Source organism: Elgaria multicarinata, chromosome 16 (genome assembly GCF_023053635.1).
Source record: "Elgaria multicarinata webbii isolate HBS135686 ecotype San Diego chromosome 16, rElgMul1.1.pri, whole genome shotgun sequence".
In the NCBI taxonomy this organism is placed as follows: domain Eukaryota; kingdom Metazoa; phylum Chordata; class Lepidosauria; order Squamata; family Anguidae; genus Elgaria; species Elgaria multicarinata.
Window position 1 is genome coordinate 26,514,953 of NC_086186.1, and position 10,451 is coordinate 26,525,403.

Below are 10,451 nucleotides of genomic sequence, written 5' to 3' on the forward strand. Positions count from 1 at the left end.
CTTTGTAGGTCAACAGGAGAAGTTTATATTGGATTCTGAAGTGAATTGGAAGCCAATGAAGAGATTTCAGAAGTGGAGTAACATGGTCAGAGTTATCATCCCCATCAGATGGACCTCACCATGAAACCCAATTTGGAAATGCCACTTCCTTGACCCCCTGCATTCGTTTTCAACATAAGCATGGAAAGTGAGGGCTCACCAACATTAAGAACATAAGAAGAGCCCTAATGCTGGATCAGACCAAGGGTCCATCTAGTCCAGCACTCTGTTCACACAGTGGACAACCAGCTGTCAACCAGAAACTCACAAGCAGGACACACCATGTTCCCCAGCAACTGGTGCGCACAGGCTCACTGCCTCTGATACTGGAGGTTGCACTTAGCCATTAGTAGCCATTGATAGTCTTCTCCTCCATGAATTTATCCAACCTCCTTTTAAAGCCATCCAAATTAAGGGGGCCATCACTACATCTTGTGGTAGTGAATTCCATAGTTTAACTCTGCACCGTGTGAAGAAGTCCTTCCTTTTATCTGTCCAGAATCTCCCACCAATCAGCTTCATGGGATGAGCCCATTGGGTTCTAGCATTATGAAATCTCTTCATTGGCTTCCAATTCACTTCAGAATCCAATATAAACTTCTCCTGTTAACCTTCAAAGCTTTTCACGGTCTAGCTCCTTCCTATCTCTCCTCTCTCATCTCACACTATTGCCCCGCTCGTGCTCTTCGCTCCTCTGATGCCATGTTTCTCACCTGCCCAAGGGTCTCCACTTCCCTTGCTCGGCTTCGTCCATTTTCTTCTGCTGCCCCTTATGCCTGGAACGCTCTTCCAGAACATTTGAGAACTACAACTTCAATCACAGCTTTTAAAGCTCAACTAAAAACTTTTCTTTTTCCTAAAGCTTTTAAAACTTGATGTTGTGCGGACTTTATACTGTTAGTTTTACCCTACCCTGTGCCTGCTTACCCTACCCTGTGCCTGTTTGCATTCTCTTCCCCTCCTTATTGTTTTACTATGATTTTATTAGATTGTAAGCCTATGCGGCAGGGCCTTGCTATTTACTGTTTTACTCTGTACAGCACCATGTACATTGATGGTGCTATATAAATAAATAATAATAAATAAAAAAAATGGGAGAGGGAGAAAAATGTCTCTCCATCCACATTCACCACACCAGGCATCATGTTGTACACCTCTATCTGGTCTCCCCTTAATCTTCCCTTTCTTTTTATTTATTTATTTAGTCATTAGCCAGCTTTTGTCATTTATTTATTTATTTATTTTATTACATTTATATCCCGCCCCACAGCCAAAGCTCTCTGGGCGGTTTACAACAATTAAAAATGGTAAACATTAAAAGTATACAAAATTTAAAAACCATCAAAAACATAAAAAACAGTATAAAAACAACAGTATCCATTTAAAAAGAACAGTTCTGGGGTCCATTAAAAACAAACTTAGCGTTGTTAAATGCTGTTAAAATGCCTGGGCGAAGAGAAAAGTCTTGACCTGGCGCCGAAAAGATAACAATGTTGGTGCCAGGCGAGCCTCATCGGGGAGATCATTCCACAGTCGGGGGGCCACCACCGAGAAGGCCCTCTCCCTTGTTGCCATTCTCCGAGCTTCCCTCAGAGTAGGCACTCGGAGGAGGACCTTAGATGTTGAGTGCAGTGTATGGGTAGGTTCACGTCGGGAGAGGCGTTCCATCAAGTATTGCGGTCCCAAGCCACGTAGGGCTTTATAGGTTAAAACCAGCACCTTGAATTGGGCTCGGAAATGTATAGGCAGCCAATGCAAGCAGGCCAGAATCGGTGTTATATGCTCAAACCTCCCTGTTCCAGCTATCAATCTGTCCGCCGCATTTTGCACATGCTGCAGCTTCCAGACCATCTTCAAAGGCTGCCCCATGTAGAGGGCATTGCAGTAATCTAATCTGAAAGTTACCAAAGTATGGACAACTGAAGCCTGGTTATCCCTGTCCAGATAGGGGCGTAGCTGGGCTACCAACCGGATGCCTGGTGGAACCTCCCTCAACCAGGGGGGCAATATACCTTTGAACATCAAAGGTTAGTAACAAACTACAGGAGATGACTGGAGGTGATTCGAGTTTCTCGGAGGCAGCCGGCTGTCCTCTGTTGGAGACAGAATGCTAGGCTGACGGACCTTGGGCCTCTCCCAGCAGGTCCGTTTACGCGCTGGGCTCCTTTTCAGCAACAGGGGCTTGCAGGAGAGGGCCGCTTTAAGGCACACGGACTGGCTGGGCTCGGAGGCGTCCCTCCTCCTGCCGCGTTCGCCTTCAGCGCCTGCAACCGCCTGAGAGTCTCTCTAGCTGGAGCGCCTGGAATCCAGCTGCAATCCATCCCTCCTCTTCGCCAGCCCCTTTACGCGGCTGTAACCCGAGCCGCGCCTGGGCGACGCACGCGGAACCTGCCTCCTGAGTGGACGGGTTGAGCAAGCCCGCAGCAGCTCCGTCGGCATTGGAAGGGACCGGGAGGTGATTGATGGTTTGGGCTGTTTTCTAGAGAGAGAGAGAGAGAGGGAGGGCGGCGGATTTTGTGCGCTCACTCAGTTCCCCGAGCAGTTGGAGTTCCCCGCACAGCCAGGCTCCTGCTTCTTCTCTGTGTGTGCTCCTGTTGATTCCTAATTTTATTTTTCCTCTGTGCCACCTCCTCCTCCTTGCAACTGATATCTTTTTTCCCCCTTTCCTCTTCCCCTTCTCTCCTTCTCTCTCTCTCTCTCTCTTTCTCTCTCTCTCTGAAAACAACTCTTCTTATAGGGAGAGGATAGTGGTTATTGCTGAAGCTGGATGGATGGGTATGGGGAAAGGGGCAAGAGCGAAAGCCCTGGCACTGATCCACACCCTCTTTGTCTCCCTCTGCGTCTTCCCAACAGGTAAGGAGCACAGCTCCCCCCTTTTCTTGCCTTCTTTTAAAACTTTTTTTTTTAAAGAAATGTCTTTGCAAAGCCCTTCAAAAGCAGCTGTGACCGTTCCTTCCCTTCCTTCAGTCCCCGTCTCCCCCCCCCCCCGCCGCCGCCACCCTGCGCCTCTCCTTTATTCTCATCTTACAGCACTTGGCCACATGTTGGGAAACCGAGTGGTACCCTTCCAGCCCAAACCCATCAGAGCCACGGCGATCCCATCCCTTTGCGTTCCTGTTTGGGGCTTCCCAGCCGCTGGCTGGCCTTTGGTCTGCCTCATCCAGATGTCTCGCTTTTTGTCTGGCAGAATCAGAAGGGCAAATGGACCAAGAGTACATTCGATCTGCCGCGCGGTTTCAGAGGTAGCGAAGCCGGTCCACTTCGTGGTGTCGGGGGTGGGGGGCAAGTGTTTCCACGCCACGGGTGCCACGGGCATTTTGCTAGGGGCAGTGGGAGGGCTGTGGGTGTCTGAGTGGCAGAGCTGCGGATGGTGATGGGTGATGGCTAAGTTCCTTTTGCCCTTTTGAAGGCGCACAGTGACATTATGGCAAGATCAAAATATGCCTTTTTATATTTTGTTTCTAAGTTGAGAAAGGACTTGGTGTGTGTGTGTGTGTTTGTTTGCAAGCATTGTTTGACTTACCAACTTTGAGAACCTGGACAGTGGGGTGTTGTGTGGGTATATCCAGGTGCATCCTCTGATGTGGGAGGACTTCTTTTTCATTTTTTTAACCAGATATGCACATGTGGGCACATTTTAGCTAATGCAACAGCCAGATTGCTTTCTTGCGTGTGCTTTGTTGACCGTATTACACCTGGTCTTGAACTCGCTGCACTACCAACCAATTTGTTTCCAGGCACAATTCAAGGTGCAGGTTCTTACCTATGAAGCCTTAAATGGTTTGGGCCAGGATTATTTGATGGACCACTTCTGTATGTACCTGCCCAAATGTACCTTGAAGGCCCTTCTGTAGCTCTTAACTATCAAGAGAAGCTCAGTTGGTGGGAACACAAGACGGGGCCTTTTCGATGGTAGCACCCCAACTTTGGTAATCTTTCCTTAAGGAGGTCTGACCGGGCCCTTCTCTGTTTAATGGGCAATTAAAACCATTTTTGTTTCGTGTGGCTTTTCAATGACTTTCCATTTATTAACTTGGCTCTCTTGTTTTTAAGCAATTGTTTTGCTCCTGTTCTTAATTTTCCGTATTGCGAGGTTGTTTTTAAAATGCGAGTCGAGATTTTAAATTGCAAGTGGGCTCAAGAGCCCTTTTGGGTCCGAAAAGCGGCTCAGAAATGAAGTTATAAATAAATAACAACTAATATTTGCGTTCTAACGTGTTGTATCTGTGGCATAATAAACTAGATTCCAGAGTTTATTATTGGGGGTGATAGGCAAGGAATGACCCTTTTGACACAGTGCCCCTTTTGGGGGTAAAAATTGGGGGGGGGGGTTGGAACATGTTTGCAGATGCATTTCCCTTGCTGTAACCTGCCTGAGCTGTTGTCTCTTGTTACTTGGTTAGAAACCTTAGCTGAATGGAGATTGCCAGATGTTCTTCTACTCAATATTTCAAAGCCAAAAAAACCCACCAAAAATAGTGGGGTTGCCTGCTTAAAAAAACATATGCACAGACACATTTTTGATCTCTACATTTAAGCCCCTTCCCCTGCAAAAAAAAAAAAGCTCCCCCCCCTCTCTTATTTGCTTTTGCTGGTAGCCAGAGCTAACTTTTCTCTTTGCTAAACCTTTGGGTCTACTTCCTCCCCCCACCCCCACCCCAAAGCGCACGGTTTGTTTTTATGGTGTCAGAAAAGGAGCGAATTTTCAGAATCACAGCTGAAAACGCCATCTGTTTCCAATGAATTCCCCCATTGCTTTTCACAATGTTTCTGGCGGATTCTTGCTTGCAAATTCCTTCAAGCTCTGAGGACTTGTTTTTGTTGGGGGAGGGAAAGTAACTTCACACAGGGAGAGTTTGTTCCATCCAAACCTCTCCAGTTTCTTTGCCTCTAGGACCCGTTTCTCTCCCCCCCCTCCCCATACACCTTTCATTGGAGGCAAAGCCAGAGAAGGGTGGGGGGTGAGGAGTAGAAGGAAATATTAATGCTCTAGGAGTTTAATCTTCTGATAGAGTTTGCAAGTTTAATTTTATTTTTGCAACACTTTTTTCCCCTTTGCGAAGTGTGGAACGAGAGCGCTAAGGCGAGTATTATTTTCAAATACAGAAAGAAAACACATACAGAGACATACACCCCTCCACACACACAAATGTTACGTATTGGGTTCATAGCTCCCCCTGCCCTCCCCCCCCTCCCCAATCCCAATCTTCACACATTGAAGCAATTCCGACGAAAGGCTTTGGAAAAACTCTAGATTCCGCAGTCTTAGATTGCTTTGGGCGAGAAGCAAAACCCAATTGCCTCAATGCAGGTTTTCTGGGGAGGCGCTTATCGCATCCAAGATGTTATTGAATTCTTTTTATGCGAAACATGCCGGAGCTGAGATCACCTTGCAAGAAGGAACTTGATCTTCGATTTGGGGTGTGCGGTGGCTTGTGCGTGTAGGATTCCTTCTTCTCGCCCGTAGCAGCTAGAATATATTAACAAAGCATGGCTTTAGGGCCTTATTGTGGAGTAAGTCTGCTGCTTTGGTTTTCCTTGTTTTTAGGAGGTGAACCCAGGAGGTTCCAGGCAATCAGTGTTGCAGGTCACAGTTGTCTTGCTTCTAGGGACTTTCCCCCCAACTTCGTAACTAAACCACCAGCAATTCTGATATATTGATCCTAAATGCTTCTGCAGCCTTCTCAATGGAATTCCATCGATTTAAAAATGCACAGTCTTTCCTGGATCAGACGATGCGTCCCTCCTATTCACCATTCTGTTTCCATCAGGGCCAGGTGCATCGCTTTGGATACTCATGAGTGTCTTCTGTCACTCGTCCCAAGCAGCCTGGGAAATGGATCCGTTCAGCTCTCATGGCAAACAGCCGTTGATAAACTCCCTCCTCTTTCGTGGATTTGCGTAATCATCGTTTAAAGCCATTTGGATCAGTCGCTCTCTAGCAGCGGCAAATGCTGTAAGTCAACCTTCGTCCAACCCAGCATCTTCCAGGTGTGTTGGACTATATATCCCATCACTCCAGCCATGCTGGCTGGGGATGATGGGATCTGTAGCCCAACATCCTGGAGGGCACCAGGTTGAGCGAAAGCTACTGTTAACTTGCACTTTGTGCATCTTGATGTAGTGGACTGTTATGTCCACGAAAGCTCATGCTGCAATAAATGCATTGGTTTTCAAGAGGTTGCAAGACTCTTTGGCCACAGCTAGACCTAAGGTTTATCCTGGGATCCTCCAGGGTTTGCCCCTTGTCTGAGCACTGGATCCCCTGTGTGTCACCTAGATGAACAGGTTTGACCCCTGGACGATCCAGGGATAAACCTTAGGTCTAGCTATGGCCTTTGTTGTCTGGGTTGTAGCAGGTGAAGGTGGCCGCTACCGCCTCTGGAAATTGCTAGAAATCAAATCCTGCATATGTGTGGCGAAGTATTTCCTTTTGCCTGTCCCAAATTTACCGTCCACCAACTCCTAATATTAAGATGGGGAAGGTGAGTTTCTTCCCCCCCTCCCTATAATGTCCGTACTTGGATAAATGTCTGTTATTCCGTCCATCTTCTAAAAGGCCATAAGAACATAAGAAGAGCCATGCTGCCTTTTGTTCACACAGTAGCCAACCAGCTGTTGACCCACAAGCAGGACATGGTGAAACAGCACCCCAATCCCAACAGGTCCTGATCCCTTGAGCCTTGTCAGACTTCAGTGGGAATTACTCCCAAGTAAATACGCTTTAGGCTGGCCTTCCCTTAACCCACTGCTTTGATGTTTGGGGGCTAATGAGAGTCGTAGCCTAAAACATCTGGAGGGCACTGAGTTGGGGAAGGCTGCTGTACACTGCACTGCAGTCCTGTGGGCTTGAACATGTGGATGTTAATCTGGAAGTGTGCCTTATTGAATTCAAAGGGATCTCCCCTCCCCGGCCCACCAGTGAGTGTGCAGAAAGGCATCTGGGTCTCTGCTGTTAGATGCAGAAGGCTGGACTCAGTAGGCCTTGGCTAATCCAGCAAGGCCCTTTTTAATGTTCTTAAAGCAGAGGTGCAAAACCTCTTCCAGCCCGAGGGCCAAATCAATGGCAGAGAAACTCTCGGGGGCCACATTCCAGTAGGGGGCGGGCAAAAGACAAAGAACGTAGGGCTAACATATAAAGAACAGCAACTTTTCTTTAGCTTGAAGTTCTTCATATCAGTCACTAAGACAAAAGCCAGGAGACCACCAAATGATCAGTGGTTGTGGGGAAGGGGTGCGGCCACTTGGGGCAGGATTTGGGTTCCCAAGATCTGAGGTTCCCAATCCTATCTTAAAGTCATCCTGTCTTAAGTCAACAGCAAGGCCCCCTTTGGTCTCCCTCCATCTTCGGGGTGTGTAAAGTGATCTCCTCACAAACTCATCTCTCTGTGGAACTCGTGGTTTTGCTAGAGGCCGAATCCCCCAAATTCGCATTGCCAGAAGTTAATTGTGCCAAAATCTGACACTGTGCCTGAACCGTTTCTGCCGGTGGTGTCGACACCTGGAGTAGCATCCCTTGTCGAAGTGGGTTGTTGCTCACATCTGAAGTGACATCCAGGCAGTGTGTCTTCAAAAGGCTGTGGAGCAAATCTTCAGTAGCCCAGGCTGCTGGAGAAAGTTGGTCTCAGGAAGAATGCTGCTTGTCTCGAGAGCCAATCTGTTCTAGCTAACAGAGGATTGGGTCTTCGTGATGGCAGGTCCGGGTTCAAACATTACTCCGCTGTGAAGCTTATTCGGTGGCCAGCCCATAAGGACAGGAGTGCAAGCCCTGCTCCTTGCTGGTACACAGGTGTCGAGGAAAAGGGGGATGTTTTATGAAGGGCGCTTGGGAGTTGTGTCTCCCTAATTTTATTGGAGAAGACAGGCGTGGTGGAGATTTGTAGGCCTGATCCTGTCCAATCCCTAAGAGATAGCAGCAGAGCTCTGCTCCCCTTCAGACTTTGCTTCAAAACAAAAAAGGCAAAACTTTTATCATTTAACACACACACCCAAAAAAGCGCAAACACGATTTTGCTAGGTGATCTTTGCTGGGAACTTTGTTGGGAAGAATATGTGATTGTAAAGCACTTTTGTGTACTGAAAACTATGAACATAAGAAGAGCCATGCCAGATCAGACCAAGGGTGCATCTAGTCCAGCAATCCTCCTCCTCCTCCTCCTCCTCCTCCTCCTCCTCCTCCTCCCCATCCCCCTTCCCCCTTCCCCCCCTCCCCCCTTTTGCCCAATACTGGGCCTAATACTCAGTATCTTAAAGGGCGCTATTTGGTTCTGTTGAAATTGGTTGTATCTCCAGCATTTTAGGATGTGGTTTCAAGCCCCTGGGCCCCGTCTGCAGAATGTTTGGCTCTCCAAAGTCCCATGGAAATAATTGGGATTTCTGTGTACAGATGAGTGCTAAATCCCACTGATGGCCCCCAGCTTTCTCTGGATTATGCCCATTGCACCTCCTCAGGTTCTGCAAAGAGGCAAGCCTGTCAGTTGGGGTCACGGACACCCTCTGCCTGCGTCTTCCTTTGGCACAAGGATCTGAGGCACTCTCCAAGGTGTGTTTTTAAGGGTGTTTTTAAGCCGAGATAAGAACCGGCAGATGGATTGGAGGTTTTTTCAGATAAATTGATTGTGGCTTTTGCCTCTGAGTCATTGTGGCAAGAGAGGTGATTCCAGGCACTAAGTTGAAATGAAGAGGGAGGGGGGGCTGGCTTAAAGGGTGCTAAAACAACACCTTCTGAGCTCTTAAAGCGACTCCAAAGTGTCCCCCCACCCCAGGTGGTAGAGAGATGGCAAGATAACCAAGAGAAAGGAGGTCTGTTTTGGACAGAATATTTCCTGGATAGGTGGGGGAGGCATCTCCTATGAGCTGTGTTAGGTGCATAAATGGCAGTAAAGCTCTGGCCACCCATTTCTGGAAGCAGACAACACCGGGTGACGATCTCCGTTGATTCCAATTTGTGAGCTTCCTAGAGCAGTTTGCAGCAAGATGTGGGACTGAAATGGGTCTTGGATTGGGTTCTTCTTGTGAGAATTGCATGGGTGCAGAGTCCATGCAGAAGAAGGTCTGCAGGCGGGTGGAAGGGGTGGCCACTTATGAATGGCCACGAAAAAGGACAGTGGTTTGCATGACATTTGCCGAAGATCATTTATATGTGTAGGTGCAAATTTGGAAATAATTATTAGAATTCAAATAGAAATATAGCACATCTCTCCGTAGTGTGGAAGATCATGATCCAGTCATCTGTGTGCCTGCCTGTCCAGGTGCTAAGTGTTGATGGACAACAGTTCTTTATGTTTAAACCCAAATTGGACAAGCACAGCCCTGCGAATAGAAGGAACATCTGGTCACCCTACGGAGCAGGAAAGAACTATTTCAGTCTCTAAAGTACAGAGTCAAACTTCTAGGAATTTCAATCACATTTTTAGGCACAAGTTCTGAGCAAAGTTCCAAAATAATAATTTTAAGGTAAAATTACCTTAAATAATTTTAAGGTACCTGCCCTTTCAGCAGCCTGGATTTTTTTTTCCAGTCCTGCCCTATACAATATGGTAAAGAGACACCATAAAAAAAATGATCAGAGAACTGAAGTATCTTTCCTATGGGGAAAGGCAAGGTAGGTGACGAGGTGTGCTCTGGATGTTTTGGACTACAGCTCCCATCATTCCTGACCATTATTCATGCTGGATGGGGCTTATTGGAGTTGTAGTTCAAAACATCTGCAGGGCCCCACATTGCCTACTTCTGAGCTATGATGCTTGGGGTATTTTAGCTTACTTTTGTTTGTTTTTAGAGGTCGCTACTAAACATGGACACAAGAGAGGTTTACAAAATTACGTGTGGAGTTGAGAAAGTGGATAGAGAGATGTTTTCCGCTCCTCCCTTGTTTTTCTTACCTCCCTCTAGAAGCTGGGGGTCATCCCATGAAGCTGGTTGGTGGGAGATTCAGGACAGATAAAAGGAAGGACTTCTTCATACAATGCGTAGCTAAACAGTGGAATTAGCTACAGCAAGATGAAGTGATGTCCACCAGTTTGGATGGCTTAACAACGAGGTTAGACAAATTCATGGACGATAAGGCTATCAATGTCTACTAGTCGTGATAGTTCTATATTGCCTCCCAGTTGCAATGGTTGGGAAGATGCTGTTGCACTCATGACATCCTTGGTGCTTCCCACAGGGAGCTGGTGGACCACTGTTCGAACAGAACGCTGGACTTGATGGACCCTTGGTCTGATCCAGCAGGGCTCTTCTTAGGTTCTTATGGTATCACATTTCATTGGATTCTGTTTGCTATGACATCTGTTTGCAAACGTCCATCATGTGTACGTCGGTTCCAGATTTCCGTACTCCAAGCCTGGAATTTCTACAGTAATTGGAAATTTCAAAATTTGAGGGACGGGGTTGCGGTAGTGAGTTGGTCA